General features: G+C 44.3%; 1 protein-coding gene across 4 annotated transcripts in view; it reads right to left on the bottom strand.

Annotated features, from left to right (window-relative positions):
• dock10 (dedicator of cytokinesis 10) overlaps window positions 1-13,028 on the bottom strand; it is a 341,361-nt gene that overhangs the window by 197,263 nt on the left and 131,070 nt on the right. The gene's annotated exons all lie outside the window — the stretch shown is intronic.

Here is a 13,028-nt window from a genome sequence, read left to right as displayed (position 1 = left end):
ATATGAATAGAATAGAATCCCTACAGTATGGAAACAGGCCACTTGCCCAAAAGGTCCACACCAACCCTCCGATGAGTATCCCGCCCAGACCCATTCACCTAATGAATATATCTAGACTAGACATACCTGAATACTATGGGCAAATCACCTAACCTGCACATCTTTGGACTGTGGGAGGAAACCAGAGCACCGGTTGGAAACCCATGCAGACACAGGGAGAATGTGCAAACTCCGCGTAGCCAGTCACCCGAGGCTAGAATCAAACCCGGGTCCCTGGCACTGTGAGGCAGCAGTGATAACCACTGAGCCACCATGCCACCCTGAGGAAGAAATGCTTGCTGACCATTTCAGTACTTACTTTTCCCAACACAAGCTGTGTCACCACCAGAAGGAATTCTCCTTTCTGGTGCCATAATATGTTTTTTAAACTATGGTCCATGCAGATTATTTTGGTAATTGTTTTCTGCATTTTAATATTGTACTTCCAAATTAATGAAAAAAGTTGCATTGGATTCATAAAATATAAAAAGACCAAAGTGAAGATTTGCATGTATGAAGACAGATTTTCCGGGTACACGATGGACAAGTGGGATTTCAACCTTGTGAACAAAATTCCTGCATTTCAAAAACCTGACCAAATTGAGTCACATGATGAGGCCTAAGATAGGCATTACGGTATTTCACATTTGTAGAGAAGGGCTGTAGTACATATTGTAGGCAACTCTTGTGAGAAATTTAATTAAACAAATAACTAAAATACTGCACATGCTGGAAAACTGAAATAAAGAACTTAAAGTGCTGAAGAAACTCAGCTGGTCTGGCAACATCTGTGGAGAGAGAAACAGCGTTAATGTTTCATGTCAAATATAACTCTTCTTCAGAACATTAGCTTCAGTGAAAAATTGAATGTAACTACCAATACATATAAATTGCCTAAATTCTCCATTGCTGAAAAATGTGTTGCTGGAAAAGCGCAGCAGATCAGGCAGCATCCAAGGAGCAGGAGAATCAACATTTCGGGCATGAACGCCTCTTCAGGAAAGAGGAGGGTGTGACAAGCAGGCTAAGATAAAAGTTAGGGAGGAGGGACTTGGGGGAGGGGCATTGGGAATGCGATAGGCGGAAGGAGGTTAAGGTGAGGGTGATAGGCCGAAGAGGGGGTGGGGGCGGAGAGGACGGGAAGAAGATTGCAGGTCAAGAAGGCAGTGCTGAGTCCACGGATTGGGACTGAGATAAGATGGGCAGAGGGGAAATGAGGAAGCTGGAGAAATCTGCATTCATCCCTTGTGGTTGGAGGGTTCCTGGGCAGAAGATGAGGCGCTCTTCCTACAGGCGTCATGTTGCCATGGTCTGGCAATGGAGGAGGGCAAGGACCTGCATGTCCTTGGCAGAGTGGGAGGGGGAGTTAAAGTGTTCAGCCATGGGGCAGTTGGGGTGGTTGGTGCGGGTGTCCCAGAGGTGGTCTCTGAAATGTTCCGCAAGTAGTCGGCCTGTCTCTCCAATGTAGAGGAGGCCACATCAGGTGTAGCGGATGCAGTAAATTATGTGTGTGGAAGTGCAGGTGAATTTATGACGGATATGGAAGGATCCCTTGGGGCCTTGGAGGGAAGTGAGGGGGGAGGTGTGGGCGTAAGTTTTGCATTTCTTGCGGTTTCAGGGGAAGGTGCCTGGATTGGAGGTTGGGTTGGTGAGGGGTGTGGACCTGACGAGGGAATCCCGGAGGGAGTGGTCTTTCTGGAATGCTGATAGGGGAGGGGAGGGAAATATATCCTTGTTGGTGGGTTTCGAGGTGGCGGAAATGACGAAGGATGATACGATGCATCTAGAGGTTGGTGGGGTGGTAGGTGAGGACCAGTGGGGTTCTGTCCTGTTGATGATTGGAGGGGTGGGGTTCAAGGGCAGAGGAGTGAGAAGTGGAGGAGATGTGGTGGAGAGCATCGTCAACCATGTCTGAGGGGAAATTGTGGTCTTTGAAGAAGGAGGCCATCTGGGTTGTTCGGTATTGGAATTGGTCCTCCTGGGAGCAAACGCGGCAGAGGCGAAGGAATTGGGAATATGGGATGGCGTTTTTACAGGTGGAAGGGTGGGAGGAGGTGTAATTTAGGTAGCTGTGGGAGTTGGTCGGTTTATAGTAAATGTCCTTGTTGAGTTGGTCGCCCGAGATAGAAATGGAGCAGTCTAGGAAGGGGAGTGAGGAATCTGAGACGGTCCAGGTAAATTTGAGGTCAGGGTGGAAGGTGTTAGTAAAGTGGATGAACTGTTCAACCTCCTCGTGGGAGCACGAGGTAGCGCTGATACAGTCATCAATATAGCGGAAGAAAAGGTGGGGGATGGTGCCAGTGGAGCTGCGGAAGATGAACTGTTCCACATATCCGACGAAGAGGCAGGCATAGCTAGGGCCCATGCGGGTGCCCATGGCTACTCCTTTGGTTTGGAGGAAGTGGGAGGATTGGAAAGAGAAGTTGTTCAGAGTAAGGACCAGTTCAGTCAGTCGAAGGAGGGTGTCAGTGGAAGGGTACTAGTTGGTACGGTGGGAAAGGAAGAAGTGGAGGGCTTTGAGGCCTTCGTGATGGGGAATGGAGGTGTATAAGGAGTGGATGTCCATGGTGAAGATAAGGCGTTGGGGGCCGGGGAAGCGAAAATTATGGAGGAGGTGGAGGGCGTGGGTGGTGTCCCAAACGTAGGTGGGGAGTTCTTGGGCTAAGGGGGACAGGACTGTGTCGAGGTATGCAGAGATGAGTTCAGTGGGGCAGGAACAGACTGGGACAATGGGTCGGCCGAAGCAGTCAGGTTTGTGGATTTTGGGCAGGAGGTAGAAACGGGCAGTGCGGGGTTGTGGGACCATGAAGTTGGAGGCGGTGGATGGGAGATCCCCTGAGGTGATGAGGTTATGGATGGTCTGGGGGATGATAGTTTGATGGTGGGAGGTGTGGTCATGGTGTTTGGTGGTGGGAGGTGCCATTTCTTTCTACCATAGTCCCACAACCCCGCACTGCCTGTTTCTACCCACCGCACCGCCCGTTTCTACCCATAGTACCACATCCCCGCAACACCCATTTCTACCATAGTCCCACAACTGGTCCTCACTCTGAACAACTTCTCTTTGCAATCCTCCCACTTCCTCCAAACCAAAGGAGCAGCCAAAGGTCCCCAGTTATGCCTGCCTCTTCGTCGGATATGTGGAACAGTCCATCTTCCACAGCTCCACTGGCACCACCCCCCAATCTTTTCCTCCGCTATATTGATGACTGTATCAGTGCTACCTCGTGCTCCCACAAGGAGGTTGAACAGTTCATCCACTTTACTAACACTTTCCACCCTGACCTCAAATTTACCTGGACCGTCTCAGATTCCTCCCTCCCCTTCCTAGACCTCTCCATTTCTATCTCGGGCGACCGATTCAACAAGGACATTTACTATAAACCGACCGACTCCCACAGCTACCTAGACTACACCTCCTCCCACCCTGCCCCCTGTAAAAATGCCATCCCATATTCCCAATTCCTTCGCCTCTGCCGCAGCTGCTCCAAGGAGGACCAATTCCAATACCAAACAACCCAGATGGCCTCCTTCTTCAAAGACCGCAAAGGAAGAGCGCCTCATCTTCTGTCTAGGACCCCTCCAACCACAAGAGATGAATGCAGATTTCTCCAGCTTCCTCATTTCCCCTCCCCCCACCTTTAGTTCAGTCCCAACCCTTGGACTCAGCACCGCCTTCTTGACCTGCAATCTTCTTCCTGACCTCTCCGCCCCCACCCCCTCTCTGGCCTATCACCCTCACCTTAACCTTCTTCCACCTATCACATTCTCAACACCCCTCCCTCAAGTCCCTCCTCCCTACCTTTTATCTTAGCCTGCTTGGCACACCTTCCTCATTCCTGAAGAAGGGCTTATGCCCGAAACGTCAATTCTCCTGCTCCTTGGATGCTGCCTGACCTGCTGTGCTTTTCCAGCAACACATGTTTAAGCTCTGATCTCCAGCATCTGCAGTCCTCACTTTCTCCTAAATTCTCCATTGCCCAATTCATCTCACCTCTAAGGACAGATTGGTGATGTGCGTGCTGTTAAGTGTGAAGGCTGCTTGTGGAACACATTAGGTGCAGGCTGTTTGAACATAAAATGTTAATATTGAGCTAGGTCTGGGCCTCTGAGTTGGACTGAGCACTGCCTGTCAAGAACAATTTAAGTCCAAAAACAGAATCAAAGAATGTCTACCTCATCAACTTCTATTTCAAGAGAACAACAGAAATATTTTGAGAACCGTAATACAAATGAATTTTGTTCAATTTTGTCAGAAGTCGTATGGTATAGCTAAAACATATTCTAAAATCTTTACTGAGTACAAAAGACTGAATATAAGAGATTATGGTCTCAATTGTGGAGTGCATCATTTTGCACTGAGATTAGAAATTTATTCACTATGGAATTCACTATCGCAGAAGGTGAAGGAAGTCAAGATATTTAAAAGATTTAAGAAAGAATAGCTATTTAGATTTCTAGAAGCTAAGATGTCAAGAAGCATGGGGAGAGAGCAGGAGTTTGATGTGGAGATAGAAGATCAGCCATGATCATAGAATGATAGAATCCCTACAGTGTGGGAGCAGACCATTCGATCCATCGGGTCCACATTGACCCTCCAAACAGCATGCCACCCAGACCCATGCTCAATACCCTATTCCTAAAACCCTGCATTTTCTATGGCTAATCCACCTAGCCTGCACATCCCTGAACACTATGTGCAATTTAGCATGGCCAATCCACCCTAACCTGCGCATCTTAAAACAATCAGATGACCACCAGAGGAAATCTGCACAGACATAGGGAGAACCTGCAAACTCTACACAGAGAGTCAGCCAAGGCAGGAATTGAACACAAGTCCCTGGCACTTTGAGGCAGCAGTGCTAACCACTGAGTCATGTGCTGCCCATGATCATATGGAATGGAGAATCAGGCTTGATGGGTTGAATTACCTCATCTTGCTCCTACTTTATATATTTTACCATCATACACAATCATAAGGAAGAATGATAATCTGCTTTGCCTGGCAGGTCAGTTTGTGACACTGACTTACATAAGATACATAAAAATAACTAGCTACAGAAAAAATGTGTTCAAGAAAACAGGTTGCCAGTCAATGTAGTGGAAGACACTGCAGCATTAATAATGAATGCCAAGTTTTATTGGAAAGGCTCCCATCAACACAATTTTGATTCTCTGGATCAGACAAAAACTCCAAAGTGTCTTATAATTAAAATACAGCAAAGCTCTTTGGGCTCCACGAGCAAATCCCAAAATAATACAAATGCATTAAATCTGAAATTTATACTTACAGCAAAAATGTTTGCAAAATATAAATCCCACACACTACTGTCAAAATAACTTAGCTGTAATAGTTTGCCGAATACCTTATAAGCAAGGCTATTGGGGGAATTTTACTACTTTTAAAAAAATGAAGGTCATAATGACAGCGACATTCAAATTGTTAGTGATTTCAATGTAATATAATATCCTAAAATGCTTAACATAGATGAAAATAACCAGATATTACACTGTTGAGAGAAGTGTTGGTGCAACTGAAGGCAAGAACAAGATGTAGCTTTGAAGAGATATTTTTAGTGGACTAGTTATGGAAAGAGGGTATCAAGACAAAATATACTTAGCATACTGAGCACTTTACACTTAGTTCAGGGCAGCATGGTTGCTCAGTGGTTAGCACTGCTGCCTCACAGCGCCAGAGATGCAAGCTTGATTCCAGCTTTGGTGACTGCAGAGTTTGCACATTCTCCCTGTGTCTGCACGGGTTTCCTCTGGGTGCAACGGTTTTCTTCCACACTCCAAAGATGTGCTGGTTAGGTGGATTGGCCAGGCAAAATTGCCCATAGTGTCCAGGAATGTCCACCAGGCTAAATGGGTTAGCTTTGGGAAATGCAGAGGTACAGGAATAGGTTAAGGGGGTGGTCCAGATGGGATGCTCTTCAGACGGTCCGTGTAGACTCAATGGGTCAAATGGCCTGATTCTACACTAGGGATTATCTGAAAGGTCTGTTTTCTGGTCATCATTGAGTTTTCTGTCTGGGATATCCTGTTTGTTCTCCACCAACACATGGAGTAGACAGTAAGCAAGGTACCAAAGTCAGAAACTCAGTTATGACCAGAAAACAGAGAAACGGGGCTGGATATTCATAAAGGGATTGAGATCTGGAATTTGGGGATTCTTCCAAATCTCAACCATGCTTGGCATGAAAGTGGATGTACCCATCACCATCCTCAAGATTAATTAGTTTTCTTGATGTTGTTATGTTACCAAAGAATGTTTACAGAATTGTGAGGTACCAAAAGCATTAACTTAATTAAAAAACATATTACTCTAGCTTCTGCTTGCTATGAGGCTCCCAAACAGAACAAAACCATGTGACATTGCCCTACTTCTTGTGATAATCTATACTCTCATTAGCGTACCACAGGCTGAACTCCTTACACTGCAGGCTCCAACTGACTGAAGGCCAGGGAGTGGCCTCCTGCCCAATCGGGGAGAGTGGACAAACTCTAATGACTGGAGGGCCAATGGAAAAGCTCTCCACCCCTCAATGATTGACAACTGTGCTGCCAAGGTGGGTGTTACAGGGCAAGGCTGCAAGAAACAGAAACAGGTAAGCTGATTTCTTACATTTTAAGAAGCCACGACTGCCTGACAATGAATGTGGGAGGGATACCCTGTGGGGGTGGTACTTCCAGCAGCTGCAGAACATGAGAGATCAGGGGGAAATGGGTCCCTCACTTCTTCTTTCGTATTCCCCACCCACCCTGCATCTCCACTGCACTAAGTCCAGCTATAAGGTAGTTTGGGTACTAGGTAAGCTAAAAATTGGCAATGGTAGATAGTCTGGTTATTCTTAAAGTTGGTAAATCACCAGCAGTAAATAAAATGCATTGAAGGACACTAAGGGAAGTAAGAGTGGATGATGCAAAGGCATTAGCTCTAATGGTTCCAAAGAACTGGAGAATTGCAGATATTATACCTTTCTTTTACAAAAGGGTAAATGAATAATCGTAGACCAACCCATTTAACTTTTGTGGGAAATCTTTCAGAAACAATCAATTGATACAAATCTAGCAGTTACTTGGACAAATGTTGATTAATTAAGGAAAGCCAAAGTGGATTTATGAAAAGCAAATCACATACTTACTAGAGTTTTTTGATGAGTTGGTAGAGAAGTTTGGTGACAGACATGTGGCTGATGTGGTAAACATAGACTTTCAAAAGACATTTAATAAAGTTTCACATAATACGGTCATCAGCAAAGGGGAGTAAAAGGGCAAGTTGCAGTATTGATACAAAGTTTGCTAAGTGACCAGAAACAGACAGCATTGATGAGTAGTTCTCTTCAGTGGGGTTCCCTTGGAATCAGTCCAAGGACTCCTGGGGGTGGGAGCACTGGAAAAACACAGCAGATCAGGCAGCATCCGAGGAGCAGAAGAGTCGATGTTTTGGGCATAACCCTTCATCAGGAATGCAGGGGTGCAGTGGTAGCATGGCGCACCTACCTCTACGTCGCCGAAGCCAGATGCCAACTCGCTGAACCTCCTCTTACCTTTATCAAATCCTTCTGGAAATTCAAACAGAGGAAAGACGTCCTCCCCTCAACCACAACCCCACCTCGCATCACCAAACCATCATCTCCCAAACCATCCACAACCTCATCACCTCAGGGAACCTCCCATTCACAGCCTCCAATCTCATTGTTCCCTAATCCCACAGCACCTGGTTCTATCCAAAATCTAACCTAAAATCCACAAACCAGACTGCCCTGGTCAATCTACTGTCTCAGCCTGCTCCTGCACCCATTCCTGATGAGGGACTTATGCCCTAAGCGTCGACTCTCCTGCTCCTCAGATGCTGCCTGACCTGCTGTATTATTCCAGCACCTCACTTTTCGACTCAAGATTCTCCAGCATCTGCAGTCCTCACTTTCCCCTGGAGGTGGGGTCATGTCACAGGGCGGGGTGTCAGATCTTGAAAGAGGTGGGAAGTGCGGTTGTCAGGTCTTAAGGATGACAGGATGTCAGGTACCAGGGATGGAGATGTCAGTTCCCAGGGCAGAGAGTGTTAGGTCCCAAGGGTGGGGGGGTGGTCTGGGAATGAAAAGGGTCTTGGGATTGCAAATAAGGTGAGTACGGGGTCAGCTTAATAGTGTCTGAGGAGTTAAGACTGTAATTAATAGTCTTCTTTTTCCTGAAAAATCATTTCATTTAATTCCAACAGAATCATCTAAAGTCCTCAATTTTGTATGGAAAGTTCGATTTCCTGGGTAACTCCTTCAGAGTGTGTTATGATAAGAGATTCCACAGGATCCTCATGTACAACTCTAACCTACACTGGACTAACAACTGTCTGGACAGAGCAAAATCAGCCCCATTATTTCCACATCATCCTTTTCAGACCATGTGCAAATAAATCAAGTCACTCACTCTTCTAAACTCCAGAGGAAACAAGTTTAATCTGTCCAACATTTCCTCATAAGCCAATTTATGTAAGATATCAGCTGGCAAATTTCCTCTGAATTGTCTCCAATTCATGCACATCCTTCCTTGAATAAGGCAACCAAATCTGACCACAGTATCCAAGATGTGGTTCCACTGTACACTTTACAACTGCAGTATAGGATATGGAAAAGGATACGGAAGATATAGAAAGTAGTGAAATAGATGGTGACACCTTGCAAAATGTCCATATAACAGAGGAGGAAGTGCTGGAAACGCATAAAGATGAATAAATTCCCAGGACCTGATGAGGTGTACCCGCGAACTCTGAGGGTAGCTAGAGAAGTGATTGCTGGGCCTCTTGCTGAGATATTTGTATCATCGATAGTCACAGGTGAGGTGCCGGAAGACTGGAGGTTGGCTAATGTGGTGCCACTCTTTAAGAAGGGTAATAAGGACAAGCCAGGAAACTATAGACCGGTGAGCCTGATGTCGGTGGTGGGCAAGTTATTGGAGGGAATCCTGAGGGACAGGATGTACATGTATTTGGAAAGGCAAGGACTGATTAGGGAAAGTCAACATGGCTTTGTGCATGGGAAATCATGTCTCACAAGCTTGATTGAGCTTTTTGAGGAAGTAACAAAGAGGATTGATGAGGGCAGAGTGGTAGATGTGATCTATATGGACTTCAGTAAGACGTTCGACAAGGTTCCCCATGGGAGACTGGTTAGCAAGGTTTGATCTCATGGAATACAGGGAGAACTATCCATGTAGATACAAAACTGGCTCAAAGGTAGAAGATGAGGGTGGTGGTGGAGGGTTGTTTTTCAGACTGGAGGCCTGTGACCAGTGGAGTGCCACAAGGATTGGTGCTGGGCCTTCCACTTTTTGTCATTTACATAAATGATTTGGATGTGAACATAAGAGGAACAGTTAGTAAGTTTGCAGATGACACCAAAATTGGAGGTGGAGTGAATAGCGAAGAAGGTTACCTCAGATTGCAACAGGATCTTGACCAGATGGGCCAATGGGCTGAGAATTCGCAGATGGGAGTTTAATTCAGATAAATGCGAGGTGCTGCATTTTCGGAAAGCAAATCTTAGCAGGACTTATACACTTAATGGTAAGGTCCTAGAAAGTGTTTCAGAAGAAAGAAACCTTGGAGTGCAGGTTCATAGCTCCTTGAAAGTGGAATCGCAGATAGATATGATAGTGAAGAAGGCCTTTGGTATCCTTTCCTTTATTGGTCAGAGTATTGAGTACAGGAGTTGGGAGGTCATGTTGCGGCTGTACAGGACATTGGTTAGGCCACTGTTAGAATACTGTGTGCAATTCTGGTCTCCTTCCTATCAGAAAGATGTTGTGAAACTTGAAAGGGTTCAGAAAAGATTTACAAGGACGTTGCCAGGGTTGGAGGATTTGAGCTATTGAGAGAGGCTGAACAGGTTGGGGCTGTTTCCCCTGGAGCTTCAGAGGCTGAGGGGTGACCTTATAGAGGTTTATAAAATTATGAGGGTCATGGATAGGATAAATAGACAAAGTATTTTCCCTGGGGTCGGGAGTCCAGAACTAGAGGGCATAGGTTTAGGGAGAGAGGCGAAAGATATAAAAGGGACCTAAGGGGCATTTTTTTCACTCAGAGGGTGGTACATGTATGAAATGAGCTGCCATAGGAAGTGCAACATTTAAAAGACATTTGGATGGGTATATGAATAAGAAGGGTTTGGATGGATATGCGCCGGGTGCAGGCAGGTGGGTTGGGATATCTGGTTGGCATGGATGGGTTGGACGAAGGGTCTGTTTCCATGCTGTACATCTCTATGACTCTATGACTCTATAGCATCATTACATTTCCATTTAATTACTTACACAATTGAGGATAACATTCCATCAGCCTTCTAATAACTTGCTGGACGTGCAAACTGATTTTTAGTGATGGATGCACTGCAACACCTAAATCCTTCCCCACCATAGAATTTTGCTGTCTCTATTTAAACATCTGCTCTCTTTATTCTTCCTGTCAAAATGAATAACTTCACAATTATCCACAATACACTCCACCTGCATATATTTTTTCCCATTCAATTTATCTATTCATCTGCAACCTCCTTATGTCTTCTTCACTTCATACTTTCCTCTCTATCATTGTGTTGTCTGCAAATTTAGCTACCATGTCTTCTCTACTCTCATAAAAGTCATTGATGTAAATTGTAAAAAAAACTTGAGGCTTTAGCATAGATGCCTGTAGAACTCCATTCATCACATCCTGCTAATCAAAGACTCTTTTACTCATTTTGTTTTCTCCTAGACAGTCAATCTTCAATCCATGCTGAAACTTGGATTCCTACTTTGCACAATAACTACTAATGTCGCACTTTATCAAATGCCTCTGGAAATTCAAACAAAGGTCCACAGGTTCCATGTTATCCAAGACACATGTTTATCCTTCAAATAACTCCATTTAACTGGTTAAACATGATTTCCCTTCCACGCAATCATGCTACTCTTCCTGATTGATATTTCTAAACACATCATTGGAACCTCTTTAATGATCAATTCTAACACTTTTCCCCATAGTAGCCATTGATCTAACTGGCCTATAGTTTTCTGCCCCACTCCCTCTTGAATAGAAAGGAGTTATATTCACTAATTTCTAATGTGATGGAACCTTTCCAAATCTATATAATTTTCAAAATTAATCCATTAACTTACACCTCATTAGCCACCTCCTTTTAAGTCACTGGGATTCCTACTCCATTTTTGATTTGCCCCCCTTCCCCTTTCCCTACTGTTCCTCAACTTTGGTTTGTATTGTCTTTAATGGGCTTTGCATGTAAGTTAGTCAATTGGAAAACACAGCTGATTTAGTGAGGTGAGAAAACAGTGTGTGTCAGAGCACTTCTGGATTTTTAAAAAACCCTTGGAGTAAATCAGTCAGGACCTAAGGATATGCCAGCATACAACTCCATCGGTTTGCTAAGTATTGCTGCCCCGGTGATTGTAATTTCATTAAGTTCCTCTCTCCCTCCACCTCCTGATTATCAGCTATCCCTAGATACTTTTTGGTATCCTCTTTAGTGAAGACAGAAGCAAATGGTTGTCCACTTTACCCAGTATTTCCTTAATGTATACTATTAACTGCCCATTTTCGCACACTGGATAACCAACACTTGTTTATTCTCTTCTTTTCAAATATCTGCAGCAACTCTTGCTATTTATTTTTACATTTCTCACTACCTTTCTCTTGTACTGTACTCTACATTCTTCCTCCTAATTAACCTTTGGAATCCTCTGCCATTCTTTATATTCTGTCCAACCATCTGACCCATCATCTCCTTTGTCCAATTTTATGCTTTTTCTTTAAGTTAGATGTTCTCCTTACCTTCCGATGGTGAGAGGATGTTAAAAATTCTCTTATTCTAGATATACAGAATATCACCTTAAATAACTGCAACACATCTTTAAATAGATTTATCTTCTAGCTTAATATCCCAGTTCACTTCAACTAGTTCAATTTTCATATGCACGTAATTGCCACTCACGTGAATTTAAAATATTTATTTTTGACCTAATCTTCTCTCTTTCAAACTGAGCATTAAATTCTGTGGTTGCTGTTACCTCGGAGTTTCTTTACTCTGAAGTCATTCATTAATGATTTATTTCTCATAGAGTGCCAGGTTGAGTATCAGCACATTCACTAAGTCTCTCTTGCACTTTCCCTCTTCCTGGGTCTGTTTGTAAATATTTTCTAATCCACTGTTGTATTGTGACACACTCCTGAGTAGGTGGGACTTGAACTCAGGTGCTCTGGTCCAGAGGTAGGGACACTACCATATGTGCTCCCCACAAATCTAGCACAATCTGTTCCCTGTTTGGTTGCAAAATGCGTTGCTCTATGAAACATAATGAAACTAGCATTTGATGAACTGTTTACCCAGGGTGCTGTTGCCAATCTGATTTTTCCAGTTAATATGTAGATTGAAATCTCCCACAATTACTGTCAACCCAATATTGCTTTGTCCCACATTGTGGATGCTCTAAGGAGGCAATAGAGCACCCGTGCTAGTGATTCATTTCTGGTATCATTCCTCATGCTGACCTGCTGAACCAAGGTCAGCTCTATTAATGCAACACAGCCATCCTTGCTCACTCTAGCAGGACAAGGTTACACATGACTACAGAGAGCAGCAACAGTAGCAAAATCCTCTGGAATAAGATAGTCCTCTCCATCATTAGACTAGCTGGCTGTAACTAAGATCGTTGCATCCAGGATCACTAAGAATATTCAGGATGATTTGTGTTTTTTCTTATTTCTTGTTCACCATCATTACTTTTGTTATCGCATCTGGTGCTTGTCTAAATATTTGCCTAAACCCACTTCCACAGTCACATCCCATTCTTCAATGACTGCCTCTGGCTCAGATTCAACCCACGTGGATTCCAACTCAAATTTCATCCTTTGTGCTTTGAATCCACCCAGGATCACCGATATCTCCCTGACATACAACACTCCTCTGGGTAAAAAGGTTCTCACCACATCCTGAGAT

Source organism: Hemiscyllium ocellatum, chromosome 13 (genome assembly GCF_020745735.1).
Source record: "Hemiscyllium ocellatum isolate sHemOce1 chromosome 13, sHemOce1.pat.X.cur, whole genome shotgun sequence".
Taxonomy (NCBI): Eukaryota; Metazoa; Chordata; class Chondrichthyes; order Orectolobiformes; family Hemiscylliidae; genus Hemiscyllium; species Hemiscyllium ocellatum.
Note: the sequence above shows the minus strand (reverse complement) of the source record. Positions and strands in the feature narration are given on the sequence as shown.